This window comes from Scyliorhinus canicula, chromosome 1 (assembly GCF_902713615.1).
Source record: "Scyliorhinus canicula chromosome 1, sScyCan1.1, whole genome shotgun sequence".
NCBI classification, from domain to species: Eukaryota; Metazoa; Chordata; class Chondrichthyes; order Carcharhiniformes; family Scyliorhinidae; genus Scyliorhinus; species Scyliorhinus canicula.
This window is the reverse complement of record NC_052146.1, coordinates 118,603,839-118,630,664: the sequence shown is the minus strand read 5'-3', so window position 1 is coordinate 118,630,664 and position 26,826 is coordinate 118,603,839. Positions and strand designations below refer to the sequence as shown.

Below are 26,826 nucleotides of genomic sequence, written 5' to 3'. Positions count from 1 at the left end.
GCACCCAGGGCACTGGCCTGGAGTCTGAGCGGGGGGCCCCCGATCGCGGGCCAGGCCACCGTGGGGGCACCCCCCCGGGGTTCGATCACCCCCCGCCCCCCCAAGGACCCCGGGGCCCGCTCGCGCCGCTGATCCCGCCGTTACAGAGGTGGTTCAAACCTCGGCGGCGGGAGAGGCCTCCCAGCAGCGGGACTTCGGCCCATCCGGGCCGGAGAATCACCGCAGGGGCCTTGCCGATCGGAGTGGCGAGATTCCTGCCCCCGCCACTTCCCGGGTGGCAGAGAATCTCTGCCACGGCGGGGGTGGGATTTTCGGCGGCCCCAGGCGATTCTCCGACCCTGCTGGGGGTCGGAGAATTTTGCCCCAGGAATGTATTGCCAGGTGGTCAATGCAGATTGAATTGTAATATTCAGTTAAGATTTGGGTAACTCTGGAAGGAAAAAAATGCAGGGTCCTGGGGAAAGAGCAGAGACAGTGGGGCTATTTCTCAAACAGAGTCAATGTGCTGTTACAAAAAGAAAATCGTCGCTTACAAATTCATTAGTTTTTTTGAGGATGTAACTGACGCACGATCAATTAGACAAAGACGAGAGTTGGTTGCAAGATGTGTGGCCTCCAGGGCAGCATGGTGGCCTAGTGGTTAGCACAGCTGCCTCACGGCGCTGAGGTCCCAGGTTTGATTCTGGGTCATTGTCCATGTGGAGTTTTCACATTTTCTCCGTGTCTGCGTCGGTTTCACCCTCACAACCTGTCATAATATACACATTAGTATATAATGGTGCAGGCGCACACTGACTGACACACTGCAAGACCAATCAACACAACAGCCAATCACCAGTTAGAGCACGCTCACTATAAAGCCAGAGGTCACTAGTTTTCCCGCTCATTCGGGATGCAGCCTCTGAGAAGGAAGGAGCTCACAGCTTGTAGCACAGATCTTCACCATGTGCTGATAGTCTAGACTGGTCAGGATAGGCATAGGTCTTCAGTTTAATCTAACATAGTGTCGACCCACAGTGAAAGTATGTTCAATAGTTCCTAGCTTAATAAAATAAGTGTTGTACTATTTCAAGTGTTGGTAGCCTATATGTGTTACTGCTAGGGTAAACGCAGTCTCCACAGATCCAGAGTACCCAACACATGACAACCCAAAGATGTGCAGTTTAGGTGGATTGACCGTGCTAAATTGCCCCTTAATTGGAAAAAATAATTTGGTAATCTAAATTTAAAAAGATGTGTGGCCTCCTAAAGCAGCTGGCGAAGTGGCTGCTGTACTGGGAGCACACATATTAATATTTATGCAGAGCCAGCAGGCAGGGAACTACCCCCCTACCTGTAGTACAGGGCCTTACCACAAAACACCTACACTGACATCCTCTATATACAATATATACATCAGTGGTGACTACCACAGTAACTAGGTATGTATATACTTGGATTACCAAAAGGTTCTTGAGGTGCCGCATAAAAAATTAATATTAGATAAGGTTGCAAGGAGTTGGGGGTAATATTTTTAACATGGATGGATTAGTTCATGGACAGAGATTAGGGATAAAAGCAAATTACTGCAGATGTAGGAATAAACTGAACATTTTCAAATTGGCAAACTGTAACTACTGAAGAGTCGCAAGGATCAATGCTGGGGCTTCAGCTAGTTACTGTCATGATATGCAGACATGCAGATAATGATATACAGACGGGCACAGACAGGCAGCTAATGAACACAGAGAACAGGACATGACCAATGAGCAGGCAGGACACTCAGGGGTGGTATCTCATTATAAAAGGCACGAGGCACTCACACTCCGCCTCTTTCCACTGATGACCATCTACAGAGTGAGTCAGGGTGTATTTACAGTATCACACCTCCAGCATGTGGCTCAGAGCTAGTCTGGTTCAGTCAGACAGAGTAACCACACTTAGGTTAGCAGAGAGTCAAACCCATAGAGAACTGTGCTAACTGTGCTACTGGTTCAATAAATCAGATTGAACTAACTTCAAGGTCTGGAGTATCATTTTGTTAAAGCTGCATCCAGTTGCAGCCTGTGTTATCCCAGAGTACAAAACCCACAGTTACAATCTATATTAATGTCCTAGACAAAGAGGCAGAGAGCAATGCATCCCAAGTTTTCTGGTGATGCAAAACTAGATTGTAATGCAACATGTGAGGAAGTCACAAAGGGCGCAATTCTCTGCCCCTACGCCGGGTGGGAGAATCGTTGGGGCGCCGGGCGAGTCCTGCTACGCCGCTCCGGCACCCGCAATTCTCCCACCCCCCCAAACCGGCATGCCGAGATTTACAGCTGGCCGCTCGGAGAATCGCCGCTCGCCGTTTGTAACGGGCGAGCGGCGATTCTCCGGCCTGGATGGGCCGAGCGGCCTGCCGAATACGACGTGTTCCCGTCGGCACCGTCCACACCTGATCGCTGCCGATGGGAACAGCGCGGGAACGCTGGGGGGGCAGCCTGTGGGGGGGAGGGGGGGGGGATCCAGCACCGGGGGGGCGCTCAAAAGAAGTCTGGCCCGCGATCGGGCCGGGCCGGCCTCTCTGAAGGATGGACTCCTTTCCTCCGCTGCCCCGCAAGATCAATCCAAGATTTCTTGCGGGCCGCCCATGGGGAGGGTGGCAACCGCGCATGCGCGGTTTGGCGCCGTCCAACCTGCGCATGCGCGGATGCCGTCATTTACGCGGCACCGCTTTTGCGCAGCACCAAGGCCCGGTGCGCGTAATTGACGCGGTGCCGCTCCTAGCCCCCCGGGGCGGGAGAATAGGGGGCGAGGAGCGGCCTCCGACGCCGGAGTGAAACACTCCGGTTTTCACTCCGGCGCTGGGACTTTGTCTCCCGATGGGAGAATCTCGCCCTGAGTGGTTGTCTCCACTGGCTGCATCTAAAACACGAGGATTTAGGCTCAGGACAAGGATCAATTATTTAAAACTGAGATGAGGAGAAAGTTCTTCACTCAAAAGGTTGTAAACCTTTGGAATTCTCTACACCAGAGGGTTATGAATGCTGCATCATTAAAATATTGAAACGCTGAGGACCCGGGTTCGAATCCCATCCCTGGGTCACTGTCCGTGTGGAATTCACACAGTCTTCCTGTGTCTGCGTGGGTTTCACCCCCACAACCCAAAGATGTGCAGAGTAGGGGAACTGGCCACTCTAAAATTGCCCCTTAATTGGAAACAAAATAATTGGGTGCTCTAAACTTATTTTTTTCGAAAATCATTCAAGTATTTAAGGCTGGGATAAACAGATTTTGGTCTAACGTAAACCAGACTGGGTGAGGATACCACGGGATGGGTTCTCTGATCCCAGATGCCAAAATCGCATTCGGCAACGGGGCGGAGAATCCCCAATGACACCAAAATCGTGGCGGCAACGCTTTTACGATGCTCCACCCCCTGAAAAGCGGCGTACTCTGCACGCGGGCCAGCTGAAGGGGGGGGGGGGGGGGGGGTGGTGGTGGGGAAACTAATTTGCAGGCCGGGTTCGCGAGTGGCACCTGCCATGGAGCATGGCACGGTGGCTGCAGGCCGCCGCCGTGCGCATGCGTGGCCACAGACCCAGCAATTCTCCAGGCCGTATTGGCAGCTAGATCCGGGTGCTCTACGCTGCCTCCCTGCTAGCCCTCAGCAAAACGGGGAATCGGTCACGTGGGGACATAGTCTCCAAATCGGAGAATCCAGCCCCCAGATTTCCTCCTCCAAAGGACATTGGTGAATCAGATGGGTTTTTACCACAATCAGTGATACTTTTGTCGTCACCATTGCTGAGACTAGTTTGGGAGTTGACAAATTCACTAGAGCTTTTTGAGGATGTAACTAGGTAGATAAAGGGGAGCAGAAATGTAGGGATGCAGGTGTAGTATACTTGGATTTCCAAAAGGCTCTCAAGGTGCCACAAAAAGATTAATATGCAAGATAAGGGTGCGGGAGTTGGGGGTAATTTTGTTTTTGTAAAATATTTTATTTTGGCTTTTAGAATTTTATAATAATAACGGTATACAGTACAAATATAAGTATAAACGTAGTGCAAAAAAAACTCCTCTCCATCCTAACAAGTCCCACTTCCTCTAAACAATAATCTAACTCCCTCCCCAACGCCCCCCCCCCGCCTCTGCTGATAGTTAGATCTCTCCAAAGAAGTCGACAAATGGCTGCCACCTTTGAACGAACCCTAGCATTGACCCTCTTAGGACGAGCTTTAATTTTCTCAAGTCTGAGAAACCCAGCCATGTCACTGGCCCAGATCTCTGATTTCGGGTGCTTTGGGGGTAATATTTTTAACATGGACGGATTAGTTAAGGGGGAAGGAATTTGGGGAATGGGTGGGAAAGTAGAGTTGAGGCGGAAGATTAGTCATGATTGTACTGTGATGTGGAGATGCCGGCGTTGGACTGGGGTGAGCACAGTAAGAAGTCTTACAACACCAGGTTAAAGTCCAACAGGTTTGTTTCAAACACGAGCTTTCGGAGCACGGCTCCTTCTTCAGGTGAATGGAAAGGCTTTCCATTCACCTGAAGAAGGAGCCGTGCTCCGAAAGCTCGTGTTTGAAACAAACCTGTTGGACTTTAACCTGGTGTTGTAAGACTTCTTACTATGATTGTACTGAGCATGGGAGCAGCATATTCTACTCCTGCTCTGATATCATTGTTCTTTCAAAAAGACAGCAGAGGCCAAATGGGAAATGTGCTGTGTTATTCTAAGTTAAATTGATCTCTGGGATTTTAAGGATGATCTGCCATTTTCTTTACATGTACTGACTGAATTTCACCTGTTGTTCCTTTCCAATATTTTCTGCTTGAGCTGTTTTATCCTCTTCTGCTAAAAATAAACTGCTATAAATGTGCGACGCAGGTTAAAGAGCTATCGTGAGGAAATCCCGCATTGAAAATCTGCTCAGGAATCTGCAGCTGCTGAATTTTTGTCCTCTTAACGCAAACTTCAGAAAATATCTGTGTCTAAGGAGGTGACGGGAGCCTTGTTTTGTACCAGACAAATCCCAAGTAACGTGGAGCAGTGAAAACTTCACCACGAGCCATTTCCTGCTGTATTTTAGAGAATGACCAAACAAATCTGGAATTGGAAACTCGGGTGCGATTCTCCCAAAAGGGAACAAAGTTCCCTCGTGAGCACATTTTGTTGCGTGTATCCTGGCGCCCACAGTGCCGAGAAACACATGGCTAGTCAATGTGATTCACATTGAATAAGGGGCCTGAATGGGTAACTCGTAGGCGAAACCACACATAGCCCCGTTTTGTAGAGTGGGGAGCTCCACTCGCCGGAACTCCCCATTGCTAAGGGATTAGGACACCATTTGTAAATGGTGCCCCGTTCCCCAAGACCCCTGAAACAATACCCGATCCCCCACCCCCCAGCCCAAATACAATATGGGAGCATCCTGGCCCCCCACACACCCACCCAACATCAATGCCAGATCACATGCCAGATCACTGGGGCAGCAGGGTAGCATGGTGGTTAGCATAAATGCTTCACAGCTCCAGGGTCCCAGGTTCGATTCCCGGCTGGGTCACTGTCTGTGTGGAGTCTGCACGTCCTCCCCCTGTGTGCGTGGGTTTCCTCCGGGTGCTCCGGTTTCCTCCCACAGTCCAAAGATGTGGGGGTTAGGTGGATTGGCCATGCTAAATTGCCCGTAGTGTCCTAATAAAAGTAAGGTTAAGGGGGGGGTTGTTGGGTTACGGGTATAGGGTGGATACGTGGGTTTGAGTAGGGTGATCATGGCTCGGCACAACATTGAGGGCCGAAGGGCCTGTTCTGTGCTGTACTGTTCTATGTTCTACATGTCTAAACCTGGCGCCCTGGCAGTGGCCATGCCAGCTGGCAGTGCCACCTTGGCCCAGGTTGCACTACCAGGGTGCCCAGGTGGCACTGTCAAGGTGCCCAGGTGGCACCAGCCATGCCATCCTGTCCAAAAGACATGCAGCTGAGGGCCTTCCATCCCCTGCAAGACCCTGATGAGTGCAGTTGCGTTTAGTCCCAGTTTGTGGGGACCAGTGCCGAATGGCGCTCACCCAAGGTCTCTGAGGCAAAGGGGTTGAATCCCAAAGCCTCAGGGACCTCAGGAATCTGCACATTAGAGTGAGGCTAACTACCTTGCTTCAATATACAGATTTGCCAAAAGGTGATCCCGCCATTGTGGGTGGGATTGACACAGCAAAGTTTCACTAGATCACGTTGAATCTCGTGAGGTGTTGCGAGCCAGGTAGATCATGATGGTGTGGTCTCCCAGCTTTCAACGGTCACGCTACACTACGGCGAGCTGCTTTTCGGGCGCAACTTGGCCGTTGGATCATGCCTCAGTAATGATGACCACAAAATTATCATTGATTGTCCTAAAAGCTCATCTGGTTCACTAATGTCTTTAGAGAAAGAAACCTGCTATCCTTACCTAATCTTGCCTACATGTGACTCCAGACCACAACAATGTGGTTGACTCTTAACTGCCCTCTGAAAGAGCCCAGAAAACCACTCCAAACTACATGCTAGCCATCTAGCCAACCGAGGTAATCCAGGCGAATGATAGGGCAATACGGCTTCAATTCTCAGCTCTGCGGCTGGTAGAATTTGAATTCAATTAACAATGCTGGAATATAAAGCATGTCTCAGTAATGGTGACCATGACAACTATCACCAATTATTATAGAACCCAAATGATTCATTGATGTCTTTTAGGGAAGGGAATCTGTCATCCTTACCTGGTCTGACCTATGGGTGACTCCAGATCCACAGCAATGGGGAAGGGCAATTAGAGATGGGCAACAAATGCTGGCCTTGCCAGCGACGGACACATCCCATGAAAGGATAAGGAAGTAAATTATTGGTGCAAACACAAGCAACAGGTTCTCATTATCGCATTTATGTGGGTGGAACTGTTTTGCATCCACAGATTTGCATGAAAACAATTAACTTGTATTTAGATAGCACATTTAGTGCAGTAAAATACTCCAGGGCATGTCACAGGTGTGGTCATCAGACAAAATGTAACACTGAGCCAGAATTATAGAATGACAGTGCAAGGAAGGAGGCCATTCAACTGTGCTGGTCCTTTACCTATCCAATTTGTCCCGCACCCCAGCTCTTTCCTCCTAACACAGCAAACATTTCCAATCCAAATATTTATCCAATTGCCTTTTGATAAGTCACAATTTAATCTTTTCCATCATCCTTTTAGGCAGTGCATTCTATATCGTAAAAACTCACTGCGTAAAGAGGTATCAGAATCCAAAGTTAAACATTGGTGTGAAGGAGCATTTTATTATTTTTTAAATATAAATTTAGAGTACCCAATTCATTTTTTCCAATTAAGGGGCAATTTAGTGTGGCCAATTCACCTACCCTGCACATCTTTGGGTTGTGGGGGCGAAACCCACGCAAACACGGGGAGAATGTACAAACTCCACACTGACGGTGACCCAGAGCCGGGATCGAACCTGGGGCCTCAGCGCTGTGAGGCAGCACTGCTAACCACTGCGCCACTGTGCTGCCCGTAAAGGAGCATTTTAAAGGAAGAGAAAGGGGAAGAATGCCAAGAGGTTCAGGGAGGAAAGTCCAGAACTTAGACCTAGGCAGCTGAAGGCAGAGCCACCAATGGCGAGGAAGTTAGAGATGCTCAAGAGATCAGAAGTGCAGTGATCTTAAAGGATTGTAGAAGAGATAGGGCAGCATGGTGGCACAGCGGGTTAGCCCTGCTGCCTCACGGCGCCGAGGTCCCAGGTTCGATCCCGGCTCTGAGACACTGTCCATGTGGAGTTTGTACATGCTCCCCGTGTTTGCGTGGGTTTTGTCCCCACAACCTAAAAATGTGCAAGCTAGGTGGATTGGCCACACTAAATTGCCCCTTAATTGGAAAACATGAATTAGGTACTCTAAATTTATACTAAAAAAGGATTGCAGAAGAGGCTACAGAGATATGGAGGAGGGAGGGGAAGACAGGGGTTGATGCAAGCTAAGCTAAAGTTTTGTATGAGTTCAAGTTTAGGGAGGGAATAATATGCGTGACTGACCAGAAGGGCATTGGAATAGTTAAATCCTGATATAACAAAAGGCATGACTGAGAGTTTCAGCAGCAAATTAACTGAGACAGGTGGCGTTAAGAAGGTGAACGTAAGTGTTAGCGTCAGCTTAGGGTCAAGTAGGTCACCAACATTGCGAAAGGTCTATTTCACGGTAGCACCGGGGTTAGCACTGTTGCTTTACAGCGCTAGGGTCCCAGGTTCGATTCCCGGCTTGGGTCACTGTCTGCGCAGAGTCTGTACGTTCTCCCCGTGTCTGCGTGGGTTTCCTCCGGGTGCTCCGGTTTCCTCCCACTAGTCCCGAAAGGCATGCTTGTTAGGTGAATTTGACTTTCTGAATTCTCCCTCTGTGTACCCAAACAGGTGCCGGAATGTGGCAACTAGGGGCTTTTCACAGTAACACTGTTGCAGTGTTAATGTAAGCCTACATGTGACAATAAAGATTATTGTTATTATTCTTCGGACAGCGCCCAGGAATACAGGAAGAAAAGTTTAACTCAAGCTTTCTAAAGGCATGTAAAATAATAACGCAGTGTGGGCTGAGTGCGCATTCACAACTTTCCCTGACAGCTTTCTGGTCGACGGAAGGTTATACAATGCAATCCTAGACTTGGTAACCCTGGATTCACTTTGTCCCCAACTTGGTGTTAGCCTCCACAGGTCTTGGGCCTTCACCAAACATTTCTCATTAATAATAATGGAAAACTCTGGAATAAGCTTTAAAATCAAATATCACTGTGCTTTATTCAGACGCCGTTCTCTGTCGGGAGCCTCTCATAGTTTAGGAGCATCGAGCTGTAATGAACTATTTACAAAGAAAGATCCACAAATTTCTGAGGCAGTTAGGGTTGCCAACTCCTCCTGATTGGCGTGGAGCCTCCAGGAATTGAACTCAATTCCCTGGACACTGCTGCAAGCAACACACATGGACAATATCATTGGTGGGTTAAAATGGTTTCTCATTTTCCTGGACTATTAGTTATGAAGCTATTTAATGTGCAAATGTGATTGTTTGATTGGTTGAGGCATTTGGAGGCAATTCAATGATGAAGCCTGGGGACTGTACTGATCAGAGTTGGTAACACAGGGCCCTGTACAGCCCTGGATATCAATAACACACAATCTGGAAGGGACAACAACATCTCTGGGCTTCTCAAGTGCAGACAGATGTCAGCCCCTGCAGTCAGCTTCACACAAGCACCTGGATCTCATTAGATGGCCAGTCAAGTGCAAGGATAAGAAGCAAAGATGGCTGAAAGCCTGAGCTGGAGCAGGGGCAGAGGGCAAAGGGAGGGATAAAATTGGAAGAACTGAGTTCCAGGCAAAGACAGAATTTAAAGGATTTTCAAGAACTCTGCAAGTTAAGGGGCGGCATGGTGGCAGAATGGTTAGCACTGCTGCCTCGCGGCACCGAGGACTCGGGTTCAATCCCGGTCCCGGGTCACTGTCCGTGTGGAGTTTGCACATCCTCCCCGTCTCTGCATGGGTCTCAGCGCCAGAACCTAAAGATATGTAGGGTAGGTACATTGGTCACGCTAAATTGCCCCTTCATTGGAAAAAAAAGAATTGGGCACTTTAAATTTTTGCTAAAATTCTGTAATTTGTGAGGAGTTTTACAAAAGAGTGAGAGAGCGAGAGAGAGAGACAGAGAGAGAGCAAAACTGCAAGAGAGTCAAACGAAGAGCACATGAGAGAGAGCACACAGAACAGAGCAAGAGAGGAGGAGAGAGAGGGCAAAAGAGAGAGCCAGCGAGCTAAACTAAGAGGGCGAGCAGAAGCAAGAGAGTGAGCGAAAGATCAAGCACAAAAAGAAAGACTTACATTTTTATAACATATTTCGTGACTTCAGTATGTCTCAAAGTATCTACAGCCAGTTGAATTATGTGAAGTGTGGCCATTGCTGAAGTGTAGAAAACAGTTAGCCAGTTGATGCACAGCAAGATCCCACAAGCAGCAATATGCTGATGATCATGAAATCTGTTTCGGTGATGCTACGCGTAGGAAGTAAAAGCCGGGCCGGCACTTGGCACAGTGGCTAGCACTGCTGCCTATGGCGCTGAGGACCCAGGTTCGAATTCCGGCCCTGGGTCACTGCCTGTGTGCACTTTATAGATTCTCCCCATATCTGCGTGCGTTTCACCCCCACAATCCAAAGATGTGCAGGCTCGGTGGATTGGTCATGCAAAATTGCCCCTTAATCGGAAAAAAAATTAATGATACTCTCAATTTATTTTTAAAAAAGGAACTCAAAGCCAGTAAAGTATCCAGTCAGTATTTGAAAGAGAAAAGTTGGCTAACTGGAGACAGTTTTCGGCAGCATTGCCAGTGAAAATGTAAACATGTCTTTTCTCTCTCAGGTGCTTTGTCCAGGTGACACCTTATTTCAGTTTCCAGCATTCACAGTTTCTCTTTTTATTAGTGGGACTTGTTTATATTTTGTACTTTTGAAAACCATAGAATCATAGAATTTACAATGCAGAAGGAGGCTATTCAGCCGATAAAGTCTGCACCGGCCCTTGGAATGAGCACCTTACTGAAGCCCACGTCTCCACCCTATCCCTGCAACCCAGTAACCCCACCTAACCTTTTGGAAACTAAAGGGCAATTTATCATGGCCAATCCACCTAACCTGCACATCTTTGGACTGTGGGAGGAAACCGGAGCACCCGGAGGAAACCCACGCACACACGGAGAGGATGTGCAGACTCCACAAAGACAGTCACCCGAGGCTGGAATAAAGCTGGGACTCTTGAGCTGTGAGGCAGCAGTGCTGACCACTGTGCCACCATGCCGCCCCACCCTGAACAATAAATGTTTACAGCAAATTCTTGTTTATGCGGACTTTAAATGAGGTTCTTGTTTTGCTACAACAGCTTGCATTTATATGCCATCTTTAAAGTAATCAAAGTGCTCCACAGGAGCATAGATTAAGAAAAAAAAAGAAAGATTTGCACTTATATAACTTTTTTCTACCACTGGACATCTCAAAGCACTTATCGCCCAAGAAAGTACTTTTTGATGTGTGCTGTAATATAGGACACAAAGCAGCAGTTTGTGCCCAGCAAGGTCTCACAAACATCAATGCAATCATGATGAGATGATCTGTTTTTGTGATATTGATTAAGGGATAAATATTGGTCAAGCTACCTTCTCTTCAAAATAGTCCAATGTGTTATTTTATGTCCATCAGAGTGGGCAGGCAGGGTCTTAGTTTAAATCACATCTGAATGGCAGCGCCTCCAACAGTGCAGCACTCCGTCAATGCTCAAGGTCTGGAGTGGCAAATGAATGCAGAACTTTGCAACTCAGACGCAGGAGTGCTATCAGCTGAATAACGGCTGACATATAATTAAGACAAAAATTGACACCAGTCGAATAAGCAAATATTAGGACAGGTGATTAAACTCTTGGTACAAATAAGTAGATTTTGAGGATGAGATTCAAGCAGAGAATTGGATAGGATTAGCGAAATAATTCTCAAGCTAAGGAGCTGAAAGCACAGCAGAACAGTGGCACAGCGGTTAGCACTGCTGCCTCACAGTGCGAGGACCTGGGTTTGATTCCGACCTTGGGTGACTGTGTGGAGTTTGCACTTACGCTCCTTGTCTGCGTGGGTTTCCTCCGGGTGCTCTGGTTTCCTGCCACAGTCCAAAGGTGTTCAGGTTAGGTGGATTGGCCATGCTAAATCGCCCATTAGTGTTCAAAGATTAGGTGGGGTTACAGGGATAGGATGGGGGAGTGGGCCTGGGTGAGGTGTTCTTTCAGAGGGTTGGTGCAGATCCAATGGGCCGAATGGCCCCTTGTGAATCTATAGTCTATAATGGTGGAGCAATTAAAAATTGGAGATGCACAAGAGAACAGACCTAGAGAAGCACAAGGGTCTTGGAAAGCTGTGGGGTTGGAAGAGGATACAGAGATGTTTTTATAAATTTAGAGTACCCAATTATTTTTTTCCAATTAAGGGACAATTTAGCATGGCCAATCCATCTAATCTGCACATCTTTGGGTTGTGGGGGTGAAACCCACGCAGACATGGGGAGAATGTGCAAACTCCACACGGATAGTGACCCAGGGCTGGGATCCGAGGATGCAGAGATAGGGTAGACAAGACAATGGAGGGATTTGATAAACAAGAAAAGGAATTTTAAAAACAGAGGGATTGTCAGGCTGGAGTCTGACTGGAATCAGTGAGCACAGGAGTGATGGGTGAATGTGTGTTAGTCCAAGATAGGAAGTGGGCAGCAGAGTTTTGGATGAACTCAGGTTTATAGAAGGTCCAAGTTGGAGACCAGCCAGGTGAGTATTAGAATTTCTGAGTCAGGAGATGCTGAGAGCTTCAACAGCAGATGATCTGCGGCAGAGTTGGAGAGAGACGATGTTACAGGGGTGAAAGTAATAGACCTTGGTGCTGACAGGTTTGACAATGGAAATTGGGAATTAATTCAGTTCTCAATGTTCCGATTCCTCCAGCTTGGGCTCACCAATGGTCTTCCATGCCCAGTGGGCACCCAAAGGTTTAGGTTGCTTTAATGACCCTTTTAATCACCTTTTGGTTTGATGATTTTAGGTTTCATTTGCTCTTTGTTTTTATTAAGGGCAGTAATTTGTCCCACAGTTTGTTGAATATTTAAAAATAAATTTAGAGTATCCAATTATTTTTTTTCCACAGGGCACACCAGACTGTGGCCCGGATGAGCTGGTTCTTTGAAGGGGTGGAGGATAGGTGTGTGCGGTGTGTGGGTGGGCGTGCGAATCATGTTCACATGTTTGGGCATGTCCGAAGCTTAAGGGATTCGGGCAGGGGTTTGCTGACGATATGTCAGAGGTACTGAAGGTAAGAGTGGTTCCGGGTTCCAGAGGTGGTGATTTTTGGTGGGTTGGAGTCCAGGGGGAAAGAGAGGCCAATGTCTTGGCATTTGCCTCCCTGGTAGCCCGGAGACGGAATTTATTGGCATATAGAGGGACGCGGAGCCCCCAAAGTCGGGGATGCGGTCAGTGACATGGCTGGGTTTCTCTGGCTTGAGAAGATTAAGTTCACCCCGAGGGGATCGATGCTGGGGTTTGCCTGGAGGCGGCAGCCATTTATCGACTTTACGGGGATGACAATGCATTTTGTTTTCTTTTGAAAAACAGATTTTATTCTATAGATCCGAAGACAGAAATTGGAGCCTTGCTTCCACACAACGCACCAATGCCCTTCAAAAATATCCAAACTGACGTAATAATTGTGTCAGCCCCAACAGTTAAAGTTCTTACCCTTCAGTATTTGAGAGTGTCACACTTACACGGGCTGATTTCTTTGAGGCTAACGGGCTGCACGGTGGCATGGTGATTAGCGCTGCTGCCTCACAGCGTCAGGGACTCGGGTTCAATTCCAGCCCTGAGTCACTGTCTGTGTGGAGTCTGCATCTTTCTCCCGTGTCTGCATAAGTTTCCTCCGGGTGCTCCGATTTCCTCCCACAGTCCAAAGATGAGCGCGCCAGGTGGAATGGCCATGTTAAATTGCCCTTTTGTGTCCAGGGATGTGCAGGTTAGGTAGGGGAGTGGGTGGGGGTAGGCTGCTCTTTCAGAGGATCAGTGAGACTCGATGGGCCAAATGGCCTCCTTCTCCACTGTAGAGATTCTATGGTAAGACCCCTTTCTTTTACATGCTTCTCCATTACTGCTGGCTCTGTGTTGGGAAAGGGCACCATGGGTATTAGGTATCATGGGTATTAGGTACACAATGGGTACAGGAAGCCATGGTTAACCACACTGACTATTTAACATATTGGAGGTGAGAAGGATCTGAAATAAAACAAGAAAATGCTGGAAATGTAAACCAATGACTGAATCCGCAGGGGATCAGTTGCTACCATTCTTGCCTCTGGGTTAGAAACTTGGAAGATCAAGTCCTCATCGTTAGCCTTGAGCACAAAAATCTAGGCCCAACAGGCCTTTGGCAAACTGAGGGAATGCTACACGGTGGAAGGTATTTTGGATTTGGACGGAGGCCTAGTCGGCCCTATCGAGTGGATGTGAAAAATCTATTTCAAAGAAGAACATGGAGATGCTCCCCAGTGTCCTGTTTAATATTTAATCCCTCAACTAGCAGCTAACATGGATTGCCCCATCATTATCCCGTTACTGTCTGTGGGATGTTGCTGTACACAAACTGGCCACCACATTTCTCCAAATTACAATGGTTACTGCACTTTTATTGGACTCAAAATGTTTTGGGACATCCTGAGGTTGTGAAAGATGCTTAGAACATAGAACATAGAACAGTGCAGCACAGAACAGGCCCTTCGGCCCTCGATGTTGTGCCGAGCCATGATCACCCTACTCAAACCCACGTATCCACCCTATACCCGTAACCCAACAACTCCCCCCCCCCCCCCCCCTTAACCTTACTATTAGGACACTACGGGCAATTTAGCATGGCCAATCCACCTAACCCGCACATCTTTGGACTGTGGGAGGGAACCGGAGCACCCGGAGGAAACCCACGCACACACGGGGAGGACGTGCAGACTCCGCATAGACAGTGACCCAGCCGGGAATCGAACCTGGGACCCTGGAGCTGTGAAGCATTTATGCTAACCACCATGCTACCGTGCTGCCCCTAATATTTTTTAAATTTAGAATACCCAATTATTTTTTCCAATTAAGGGACAATTGAGTGTGGCCAATCCAGCTCACCTGAACATCTTTGGGTTGTGAGAGTGAAACCCACGCTGAGTTCCCGACGGGTGAGACTGTGAGATCCACGCCTCAGCCAACGTACGGAGGCCGTGGATACCCTGCGAGTACTCCACTTTTCGGGGGGGCGGAGCAATCCAAAAGCGGCGCCACCCCCAATTTCGGGGATCCTCCGCCCCGTTGCCGAAAGCGATTACGGCATCGGGGATCGGAGAATTCAGCCCGTTGTATCCTTCACCAGTCTGGCTTCCATTAGACCAAAATCTGTTTATCCCATCCTTAAATATTAGAATGAGTTTCAAAAAAAATAAATTTAGAGTACCCAATTATGTTTTTTCCAATTAAGGGGCAATTTTAGAGTGGCCAATCCACCAAACCTGCACATCTTTGGGTTGTGGGGGTGAAACCCACGCAGACACGGGGAGAACGTGCAAACTCCACACGGACAGTGACCCGGGGCTGGGATCGAACCTGGGACATCAGCGCCGTAGGCAGCAGTGCTAACCACTGCACCACCTAAAAGAGGCTTAGATAAATGTAAGTTCTTACTAACTCTTGAACTGAAAGGCTACTGTCTCAGGTGAACACCCTTTGTGAGAACACCAATAATACTGATGTGAAAACAGAAAATGCTGGAAAATCTCAGTTGGTCTGGCTGCGGAAAGAGAGTTAACGTTTCAAGTCCTCATGATTCTTCTTTGGAGCTAATGCTGCCATATCGATCAAATTTTTCCAAAACTTGTTCATGCAGCCATTTTCCATGTGCAACATTAAACTGAGCATGGCAGTGGCTATTCCACTGTGCAGGCATCGCAACCTTTTTCTTTTGCATTACCTAGACAGAATCAGGGGCTTGCGATCAGGATAAATGTTTTCCTCGTCAAAGCCATTTATATTAATCTGTGCATATACATTAATCTACTGAGTTACTAGATTTGATGGCTATTTGTAGTTTTTACACCTCAATTAGTTTTTGAGCAGGTACGGGTGAAGAGATTGGGGCACTTTTCTCTGGAAAAGATGGGCAACTTGACGAAGGGGTTTAAAAATTTGAGAGTTTGATGGGGCAGATTTTAAAAAGAATTTCCACTTCTGGGTGAGTCCAAAACAATAAGCATAAGCATAAAAAGGATAGTGAGGAGAGAGTGGTTAGAACATGCAATTTACAGGTGTAGCCACCTAGGGTGGCCATGTACCGATTCCAAAATGGACATTCGCAAAGAATACAGGGAAAATTGGACAGTGCTAGGAAAACAAGCAGGTGCAAGGTTTCCTGTGGATTGGAACTTGCAGAGTCCAGACAGAACTGAAACTACAATTCATTAGCATAGTAATGAGCTATCTCCGGGGACAAAAAAGAAACATTTAAACAATCGGTACCAGGGCAGACTCCCCGGCACCAGTGGAGACTAAAACAAAGGCAGGCCAACGGTTACCTAGAGCCCGCCCAGCGATCGGGGAACAACCCTGTTATTGGAGAGAATCGATACAAACGATTGGGACATGGTCCAATTAATTGGGACCAAGTCCAGGGTCCGCCCAGATGGGCGCAAAACCCTTTAAGCTATAAAACAGAGTCCCCAAGGTCAGAACGCTCTCTTAAGAACTCTTGAACTCTTCATCTCCACCTTGGCATTTGGCTCTCAGCGACGAGAGGCCGCCAAGCACCAGCCAAGTACGTCTAAGGTCAACGCACGCTTTGAGATAGGCGCTCCTAGCTACTATTCTATACCAGTCCGAAGCCAGCAGTATCAGAACCGGACAACGGCCATTGTTCCTCTGACTGAGTGGGCGCCCGAAGCTAAGTATAGGCTTTTAGTTGTAGTTTAGTGAGTAGAGTTTGTGCATGAGTAATGATTGACTGTGTGTAAATAAATGTGCATTGATTTCAAACTTACTAATTGGTGTATAGAGTCATTGATCAGTATTCGGCTTTGAACCTTGTGATGGTATCAGAAAGATACCTGGCGACTCTTGAGCAAAAGTAATTAAAACAGAGCAAAATTAAGGAAAACATAACGAGCAACACAGGCAAGTAGCATAGATGTATTTAAGAGGAAGCTAGCTAAATACATGAGGGAGAAAGGCTAATACAATCAGAGGAAGTACAGTGCGAAGGGGCCTATGTGGAGCACAGGCATCAGCATTGACCATTTGGGCTGAATGGTCTGCTTCTGTGCATAGACTTGGAGCGTGATCCACTGGCCACGCTGCACCCAAAAAGCAGTGCGTCACGGCGTAATGTGGCTGGTAAATTATGGTAGACCCGGCTCCTGGGATCTACCTGGTTCGCTACGCCTTGTGGGATCTAAGACAATCTCGTGAGGCGTTACAATATGAAGCTCACCATTTTGGCAAATCTGCATATTAGAGTGAGACAGTTAGTCTAAATGCAGTTCCCTGAGGAAATCAAGGCGGTGGGATCTAACTCTCTTGCCTTGGAGACCTCAGGTAAGAGCTGTTATGCACTGGTCCCCACAAACGGGGACCAGACAGAGCAGTACTTCTGGCGGTCTCCCAGGACCCGCAGGTGCCTGCCCTCTGGGCAGGGTGGTGCTCTGGCACTGCTGATACTGCCTGAGCACCCTGGCAGTGCCACCTGTGTACAATGCTGGCATTTCTCACATGGTGGTGATTGGGCCAGGGGGTTTCTGCGTTGGGTGGGGGGGGGGGGGGGGGGGGGGGGGTCTGCAGATCCCACCATAGTAAGTTGTGGCTTGAGGGGGGTCCACGTTGGGAGCTCAGGATATTGGGACACTATTTAAAAGTGGCGTCCCGATCTCTTGCTGCACTGAGGAGTTCCGGTGAGCAGACGTCCCCAGTGCAGAAAACAGGGCTAAGTGTGGCCTCGGGTGCGCACTCCCTGCTGAGGCTCCATATCTAACCAGATGAGCGTGACATAGAAGGTGTTTCTCGACGCAGCGAGCACCGGGAAACAAGCAGCAGAATACACTCACTATGGGACTCTGTTTCCATTTGGTTAGATTGGGCCCAAGGGCAGCACAGTGGTGCAGTGGTTAGCACTGCTACCTCACAGCATCGAGGACGCGGTTTAATCCCGGCCCCGGGTCAATGTCCTTGTGGAGTTTGCACATTCTCCTCCTTTCTGTGTGGGTTTCACTCCCACAGCTAAAAGATGTGCAGGGTAGGTGGGTTGGCCACGCTAAATTGCAACTTAATTGGAAAAAAAAATAATTGGGTACTCTAAATTTATAAAAAGAAAGAAAAAAATGGTTAGATCGGACAATTGATGTAACTTTCATGGAAAGAAGGCCATTCAGCCCATCATGTTGATGCTGGCTCTCTTAAGGAGCAATTCACCTTTTGCCACTCCCGTACCTTCTCCCCACATCCCTGCACAAGCATCCTTTAAATGTAGAAAATTCAATGGACCAGAAGGAGGCCACTCTGCCCATTGTGCCTCTGTCGGTCCAAAAACATTTCCTAGCCTAATCCCATTTTCCAGCACTTGGACCGTAGCCCTGGAGGTTACAGGACTTCAGGTGCATATCCTGACATCTTTTAAAGGAATTGAGGCATTCTGCCTCTCCTATCCTTTCAAGCAGTGAGTTTCAGACCAACCTCTGGGTGAAAAAGCTTTCCTTATCTAACTCTAATCCTTCTACCAAGCGCATTATGCCACCTAGTCGCTGACCTCTCTGCTAAGGGAAATAGGTCCTTTCCATCCACTCTATCCAGATCCCTCAACAACCTTGGACACCTCAGTCTCCTCTGTTCCAATGAAAACAATCCCAGCCTCTGTCTAAAGTTTCATTAGGAATTTAACTTTCTTTTGTTTCAAAATAAACTGATCTTGCTAACATTAATCAACGTTAACACTATGTAGTTTTAAAAACAGCATTTGACACAATCCCATGGCACACCCAAGTTTTACGGTATGTCCCATAAACTTTCGATTGGACGTGCTGGTGTAAGAGCAGTGATATTCAGGTGAGACACTTTGCAGAACTTTCCCCGATAAACACAGCTGGTTAACTGATAAAAACACCAGGTAAAACCCTGCCGATGCTGGCAAGCTGAACCGAGTACAGCAGGTCGCTCCCTACCTAACAGCACACAAACGGATCGCAGTGGTTCAGGAAGTTGGCTCGCCACCACCTTCTCAAGGTCATCTCGGGCTAGGACAGACCAGTGATACTCACATCTGGACAGTGTATTTAAAAAAAGGCCAGGTGACAGTTGTAGAGGGTGAAACAAGGGTTAACATTTCAGGTTGCTCATATTTCATCAGAACTGGAAGATCTTAAAAGATTAGCAGCTTTTAAGCAAATACAGAGCCAGGTAAAAATAATGGAACAAATTAAATGTCTTGCTGCATACTACTTTTTACTTTTTTAAATTCATTCTCTGATGTGGAAATCACTGGCAAGACAGGCATTTGTTGCCCATCATGAATTGCCCTCGAGAAGGCATTCTTGATTCGCTACAGTCTGTGTGGCGCATGTACACACCCACAATCGGGCAGCACAGTGGCACAGTGGTTAGCACTGCTGACTCACAGCGCCAGAACCAGGGTTCAATTCTGGCCTCGGATGACTGTCTGTGTGGAATTTGCACTATTTCCCCGTGTCTGCATGGGTTTCCTCCGGATGCTCCGGTTTCCTCCCACAATCGGAAGATGTGCAGGTCAGGTGGATTGGCCGTGATCAATTGCCACTTGGTGTCCAAAAGATTAGGTAGCCTTACTGGGTTTCAGGGATAGGGTAGAGACGTGGACTTAAATAAGGTGCTCTCTTTAAGGGCCAGTGCAGACTCAATGGGCTGAAAAGCCGCCTTCTGCTGTGTGGGGTTCTATAAATGCTGTTAGGTTTGAGGGTTTTGACCTGATGGTGATGAAGGAACATGTTATAGTTCAAAATCAGGATAGTGTGCGGTCATCGTTTCTTGGCCTTTTGGCTAAGATGAGGGTGAGGTCAGGTGTAATGCCTGGATCTGGTATGTCTCTCTTGTGGGGACCATGAATGGAATTCAATTTGAATTTGAAATGGTTTTTGGTGCAGGCAAGGAGCTGGATTAGGGGTTTGCCCCTGCCCACACTGAGCTCTGGCTTTGTAACTCTGATAAAGTAATAAAAAAAAGGATAGTGTGCGGTTTGGAGGGAATTTGGTGGTGGTGGTGTTCCCATGTCCTTGCTGCTCCTGTCCTAGTGGTGGAGGGGACATTTTTGTGAGATGATTCCGATGTTGGGAGGGATTCTCCAAAATGGAGATGGAGTGTTCGCGCCGTCGTGAAACACGACAGCGTGAAACGGGCATGGGGACGACCGATTCTGTCCCCCACAGGGGGCCAGCACGGCGCTCGAGCCTCCCTTCCTGGTGCCAAATGAGCGCCGTGCCAACCAGTGCTTCACAGTTGGACCATGCCAAACTGCGTATGCGCAGGGGACCTCTTCAGCACGCCGGACCCAACTCAACATGGTATCGGTGTTCAGGGGCCGGCCGCGCAGGAATGTAGGCCTGAGGGGGAGAGGCCGGCCCGCCGATCGATGGGCCCCGATCGCGGGCCAGACCCCATTGGAGTCCCCCCCCCAACCCGGGAACGGAGCCCCCCTCCAGCTCCCCCCTCCCCCACAGGCTGCCCGCCAACCCTTCGCGCAGAGTTCCCACCGGCAGTGACCAGGGGTGAACAGCGCCGGCGGGACTCTGTCGTATCCGCGTGGCCACTCAGCCCATCCGGGCCAGAGAATCGGGGGCCCCGCCGATTCCAGTGGCCCGCAGCCAGCGCCGCGTCAAACGCACCGGTGCAAATGGCGCAGATTCTCCGCACCTCGGAGAATTGCGCGCCGGTGTAGGGGCATCGTGGCGTGGTTGCGGCGATTCTCTGGCCTGGCGCAGGGCTCGGAGAATCGCCCCCGTGGTGCCCAAATTGCACTCTGGCTGTATCATTAAGGCAGCCCACTGAGGGGCTCATGCCTCTGCCATCCATCTACCCCCGTCCCTTCCCTTTTGAAGGTCTACATGGAACCTTGAGAGGCAAATTACCGCCAGCAGCAAACATTCGCATCACCACACAGATAACCCAATACAGATTGGGATAGTGGTTGCAGAGTAGGAGAGGAAATGCGCTGGTGGTTAACTGAACTTTTCTTGCCTATGTGGATCTTTTCATGTCCTACCCTCTTCCCACTGAAGCATGGGAAGGTTTGCAGCTCGAGACTTTAAGTCATAATTGTGTCTATTTGAAGAAACAGTGCATGGCTGAGCTGCATGCACTATGCCTGCAACCAATGCACTGAATGTGTAAACATGGTAAAGCCAGACTTTCATCCAAACTTGCAGCAGTTCACTGACTGGTGTAGACATCCATTATCTCAATTTTAAAATTCTCATACTAGTTTGTAAATCCCACCAATGACTGTCCTCTCCCTCCGTCTGTAATCTCCTCTTGTCCTATAATCCTCCCGCACCTCAGAACTCTTCCAATTCTGGCCTCCACTGCATCTCCTAAGGTGTTTCACATGAACTTTAACAGACAAAGCTTGACACCGAATCCCATGAGCGCTTGTTAGGGCCAAAGCATGGGCAATGGGTCAGTGTTATTTGAGAAGGAGGAGAGAGAGGGAGAGTGGTTTAGGGAGATAATTCCAGTGCTGAGGGTCTATGCAACAGAAGGAACTGCCGGCAATGGCAAAGTAATTAAACTCAGAGATGCTCAAAATGCCAGAATTGGAAGAGCACAGAGATCTCGGGGGATTGTAAGGGATAATTACCAATTCTTAAAAGTATTTATTAGCTCTGTGGATGTGGACATCACTGGCTGGGCCAGCATTTATTGCCCATCCATAATTTCCCATGAGAAGGTCAGCTGCCAATTTGTGAATTGCAGCTGTACATTTGAAGTAGGTACACCCACAGTGCGATTAAGAAAGAAACAGTGCTATTAGTTTATGTATTACTGAGAGATGAAGGTCTGAAACTGAGAAGCTTGAAGTTAGTCTAAACATTTTTTTTGTTTTTTTTTATAAATTTAGAGTACCCAATTCATTTTTTCCAATTAAGGGGTAATTTATCGTGCCCAATCCACCTACCCTGCACAGCTTTGGGTTGTGGGGGCGAAACCCACGCAAACACGGGGAGAATATGTAACGAAACATTTTTTTGAAACCCTGGGTGGGATTCTCCGACCCCCGCCGTGTCGGAGAATCGCCTGGAGCCGGCGTCAATCCCGCCCCCTCCGTGCCCCGAATATTCCGACACCCAAGATTCGGTGGGGGCCGAAGTCCCGCCACTGACAAGCCTCTCCCGCCGCTGGCATGGATTAAACCACCGCCCTGACCGGTGGGATTGGCGGCGCGGGCGGGCGCCGGGGGCCTGGGGGGGGGGGGGGGGGTCGGCGCGGGGCGATCTGACCCCGAGGGGTGCCCCCACGGTGGCCTGGCCCGCGATCGGGGCCCACCGATCAGCCGGCTGGCCTGTGCCGTGGGGGCACTCTTTTTCTTCCGCCTTTGCCACGGTCTTCCCCTGCACATGCGCCGGGATGACATCAGCAGCCACTGACGCTCCGGCGCATGCGCGGACTTACGCCGGCTAGTGAAGTCCTTTTGGCCCTGGCTGGCATGGCGCCAAAGGGCGTTCATGCCAGCCGGCGGAGCAGGGGGCAACTCCGGCGCGGGCCTAGCCCTCAATGTGAGGGCTTGGCCCCTAAAGGTGCGGATACATCCGCACCTTTGGGGCGGCCCGACACTGGAGTGGTTCACGCCACTCCAACACACCGGGACCCCCTGCCCTGCCGGGTAGGGGAGAATCCCAACCCCCATTTCCATTTCTTATTACTCTTCTACCCACAAACTGGAGTCTCGAATCAAAAGTCTCCAGATTATATAAAGCATGTTGCGTGCTCTACTGAACAGAACTGGAATGTCACTGAAGGGAACTCCTATCCACAAGGAGCTACCTGATACAAGAATATAGGAATGGCTCGAATCAAAAGACCCAGATCCATCACTTCTACTGTCCTGGTAATCACCTGATAACCACTTTAATGACCAATCAAAACAATCGATCGTTATGATCAGGCTGCAATGGACCAAAATATAAGACAAGTAGTTGAGCATAGTTTTGGAGCTTATCGTTCCAACGTCGCCTGTTCCTCCAAAACATGCTGGGATGTCAATACAGCATCTGGTGGACAGGTTACAACTGACTTCAGCACCATGTAGATTATAGAGAGGGGTCACAAAACTACAATGAGACCTGGTTCCTGCTCCTGGAGGCTCTCTGCTGAGCACAGCTGAAAAGTGTAGCCGTCAGTTGTAATGCACCACACAGTCGAATAGCCGGGTAGTCTCACTGCCTGTGGGATGAAGGGTCAGTTATGTGAGGCACCAGTAGGGCGGGATTCTCTGACCCGCCATTTTTTTGGGCAGGGGCAAGATTCCCGCCACGCCGGTCGGGGGCCGTTGGTAAACCCCCCCCCCCCCCCCCCCCCCCACCCCCCCGGCCATTCTCCGGGTCCCAATGGACTGAGCGGCCGGCCATTTCTGGCCAGTCCCGCCGGCGTGAATCACTCAACTCACGCACCGCCGGGACCTGGCAGGTGAGTAAGTGTGGGCGGTCCTCGGGGGTGGGGCACGGGGGGATCCGGTCCCAGGAGGGGCCCCCACAGTGGCCTTGACCGCGATTGGGGCCCACCGATCATCGGGCGGGCTTGTTCCATGGAGGCACTTCTTTCTTCCACGCCGGCCCCTGTAGGACTCCGTCATGGCTAGCATGGAGAAGAGAAACCCCCCCGTGCACGTGCCAAAATATGCCAGCCGGTCTGCGCATGCGCGAACTCACGCCGTCCCGTCGGCGGCGGCTGGAGCTGCGCCAACTCCTCCAGCGGCCACCTAGCTCCTGAAAATACAGAGAACTCCGCACTTTCAGGGGCTGGTGACGCCGGAGTGGTTGGCGCCGGTTTTCCCCGCCGTCATGGGGACTTAGTCCCCAGAAGGGGGACTCCCGGCCCCTGTTTGTAGGTGACGGATCCTCCAAGAGAGAAGGGACAAAAGCGCAGGAAGTGGCTAGCAAGCAGTCTTGCTTCCAAATCATGAGGCTTTTGTTGCCAGTCCCACTCCAGAGACTTGAGCATATAACTCAGGCTGACACTTCCCAGTGCAGTACCGAAGGAGTGCTGCACCATTGGAGGTGTTGTCTTTTGGATAAGTCATTAAGCGAAGGCCTCGTCTCCTGTCTCAGATGGACATAAGTTATCCCACGTCATTACATCAAAGAGCAGGGAAATTCTCCCTATTTATTCCCTGACCAATATTTATACCTTAACCAACCACTAAACAGGTATCTGGTTATTGTCAAACTGCTGTTTGTGGAAGTTTGCTGTGTGTTAATTGACTGTTATGCTTTGTGCTTCGCAACTTTCAAAAAGTACTTCCCAGCTTTTTGGCACTTAGGAACATCCTGCTTTACTAATGTAAGTCTTCCTTTCGCGTCCAGCTGGAATAGTCAGGAGGGAAAGCATCCTAGAGTCAAGAATTTTCCCTGTAGGATTAACAGGATCCTGTCGAAGTACAATTGCACAATTAAATATTTATTTAACTTTTGCTGTTATCTGTATCCTAATATATTTGAAACCTGTGGAGCAGCAGCAGCATAAAGTTAAACAGTAGCTGCCCAAAGGAACCAAATTCATTTATTGTGGATACACCCAGACATATGGTCAAGCACTTAGCCTGTTTAACACGATGTGGAGATGCCGGCGTTGGACTGGGGTGAGCACAGTGAGAAGTCTTACAACACCAGGTTAAAGTCCAACAGGTTTGTTTCAAACACGAGCTTTCGGAGCACGGCTCCTTCTTCAGGTGAATGCTGAAGAAGGAGCCGTGCTCCGAAAGCTCGTGTTTGAAACAAACCTGTTGGACTTTAACCTGGTGTTGTAAGACTTCTCCCTGTTTAACACAACAGCTATACGACACGCAAGACATCATAAAAGACCAGTCACCTGGTAAGCAGAGTTTCACACAAAGTGAACTGGTTAAGTGAACAACACACTTGTAATTGAACGCAGGCAATCTCACATTCAAGCCTCGCATTATGGTCATATTACTAGTAATTTGAAATGAAATGACACACTGACCACCACAAAACAGGCTGTGACTGTGACCATCACTGGGAATTTCCAGCAGAAAGCGTCCTCTCGGTGCTGCCTCTCTGGTCAACATTGTGTTAAAGGCACTCCTGCAGGATAAACTCCAGAGACAAGCACTGCTATGAACTAACTGTTGGCTGTGTCATTGCAGAATTAGGACTGAACCACCAGCTTCACCCTTCCTTCCCCGCCTACCACCACTGCCCCCCCCACCCAACAGGAATGCTCCACTTACTAATTCTTCAGAGGGGTGGCTACAAACTCTGATGCCACAGAGAAAGAGTTGGCTTGAAACTCCCCCTTTTCTGTGACGAGTGGATACCTTCTCACAGTGTTAGCCATGCCAACCCTCCAGGTCTGCCTTCCGGTCTCCAGGAATTAAAAATTAATATCCACGATTCCCTGCCAGCAAAACCCAAGGAGAAATAAAAAGTTAAATTAACTGTGTTTATTTTCATTCTCTCTTGTTTATCAGCCATAAAAAATTTTGGACATGGGAGAATCATTCAATTAGGGTGCAACGAAGATTGTTTGATTTTTTTTTTAATTTAGAGGACCCAATTATTTTTTTTCCCAATTAAGAGGCAATTTAACATGGCCAATCCACCAAACCTGCACATCTTTGGGTTGTGGGGGTGAAACCTACGCAGAAGATTGTTTGATTTTTAATTGACTATGGAGAGGCGGGATTCTGTGACGATTGGCATGTCGTGTGACCAATGGCAGGAATCTGGAGATTATAGGCCATGTAAGTAAACCTCCACAAATATATTTAAGAGCAGGGCAGCTCTCTTCAGTGTCTTGATTAATATTTACCCCTCATCACTAAAGCAGTCATTCCACATTGATGCTTGCGGGAGCTTTCTGTGTGCTGATTGGCTGTTCTGTTTCCTACATTACAACAGTGCCGATACTTCAAAAACAGTACTTTGTTGGTGGCACAGGGCTTTGGGACTTCTGAGGTCATAGTGGTGCAACAGAAATGCAAGGACTTTCTTTAAGAAGCTGTGTTGTAATGTAGTACAATGCTAGAGGCCGCGACACGATTCCTGCCTTGTGTTGAGAAGTGTGTTCAGCACTCCTCCTGTTGGCTGAACTTGGTAAGACACTTGTGAATTTCTGCAGGTGGAAAAGTATGATTGGCTGGATATTGTAAATAGAGATTTGGGTAGCGGGCATAAATTCTCATGATGTCAAATGTTGTCATGGGATTGCTTTGAGATGTGCACCACGCTACTTATTTTATATCACCGCACGTGAGCATCTATTCAATCACTGGCTAGGCCTCAGCTGGAATCTACCTGCCACGTCCTGCTCAAGAATCAGGGGCGAAATTCTCCGACCCCACGCAGGGTTGGAGAATTGGCCGGCAGCGGCGTTAATCCCGCTCCCGCCGGGTTTTTTATTCTCCGAGCGGCCAAAAACCGGCGTTGTGCAAATCCCGTCGGCAGCCTCTGAAAACAGCTGGCGCCGGCGGGATGTCATTGATTTTTTACTTTCAACAAATCTCCGGCCCGGATGGGCCGAAGTCCCGCCGACGTGGCCATGGGTCACGTCGGCGAAAAACGCAGTAGCTTTAAAACGGCGTCAACCATTGATGACGGTTGATGCCGTTCAGTGACCTAGGGCGAGTGCGGGGGGTAACGGCATTGGAGAGGGGTGGATGGGGGGGGGGGTTGCGGCGTTTGGGGGGGGGGTTGCGGCATTTGGGGGGGGTTGCGGCGTTGGGAGGGGTTTTTGCGGCGTGGGGGGGTTGCGGCGTTTGGGGGGGGTTGCGGCGTTGGGGGGGTTGCGGCGTTTGGGGGGGTTGCGGCGTTGAGGGGGGGGTTGCGGCGTTGAGATGGGTGTGTACCGGCGTTGAGAGAGAGGGGGCGGCGTTGGAGGGGGGGTAGGGGTGGTGGGGGAGGGGGTAGGGGTGGTGGGGAAGGGGGTAGGGGTGGTGGGGAGGGGGGTAGGGGTGGTGGGGAGGGGGTAGGGGTGGTGGGGAGGGGGGTTGGGGAGGGGGGT

General features: G+C 49.1%; 1 protein-coding gene across 1 annotated transcript in view; it reads right to left on the bottom strand.

The window, feature by feature from the left end:
• fam110d (family with sequence similarity 110 member D) overlaps positions 1-24,944 on the bottom strand; it is a 68,044-nt gene extending 43,100 nt beyond the window's left edge. The window contains exon 1 of the mRNA XM_038798752.1: positions 24,808-24,944. The gene's annotated coding sequence lies outside the window, so the exon portion shown is untranslated. The remainder of the gene's footprint in view (positions 1-24,807) is intronic.
• Positions 24,945-26,826: the final 1,882 nt, after the last annotated feature.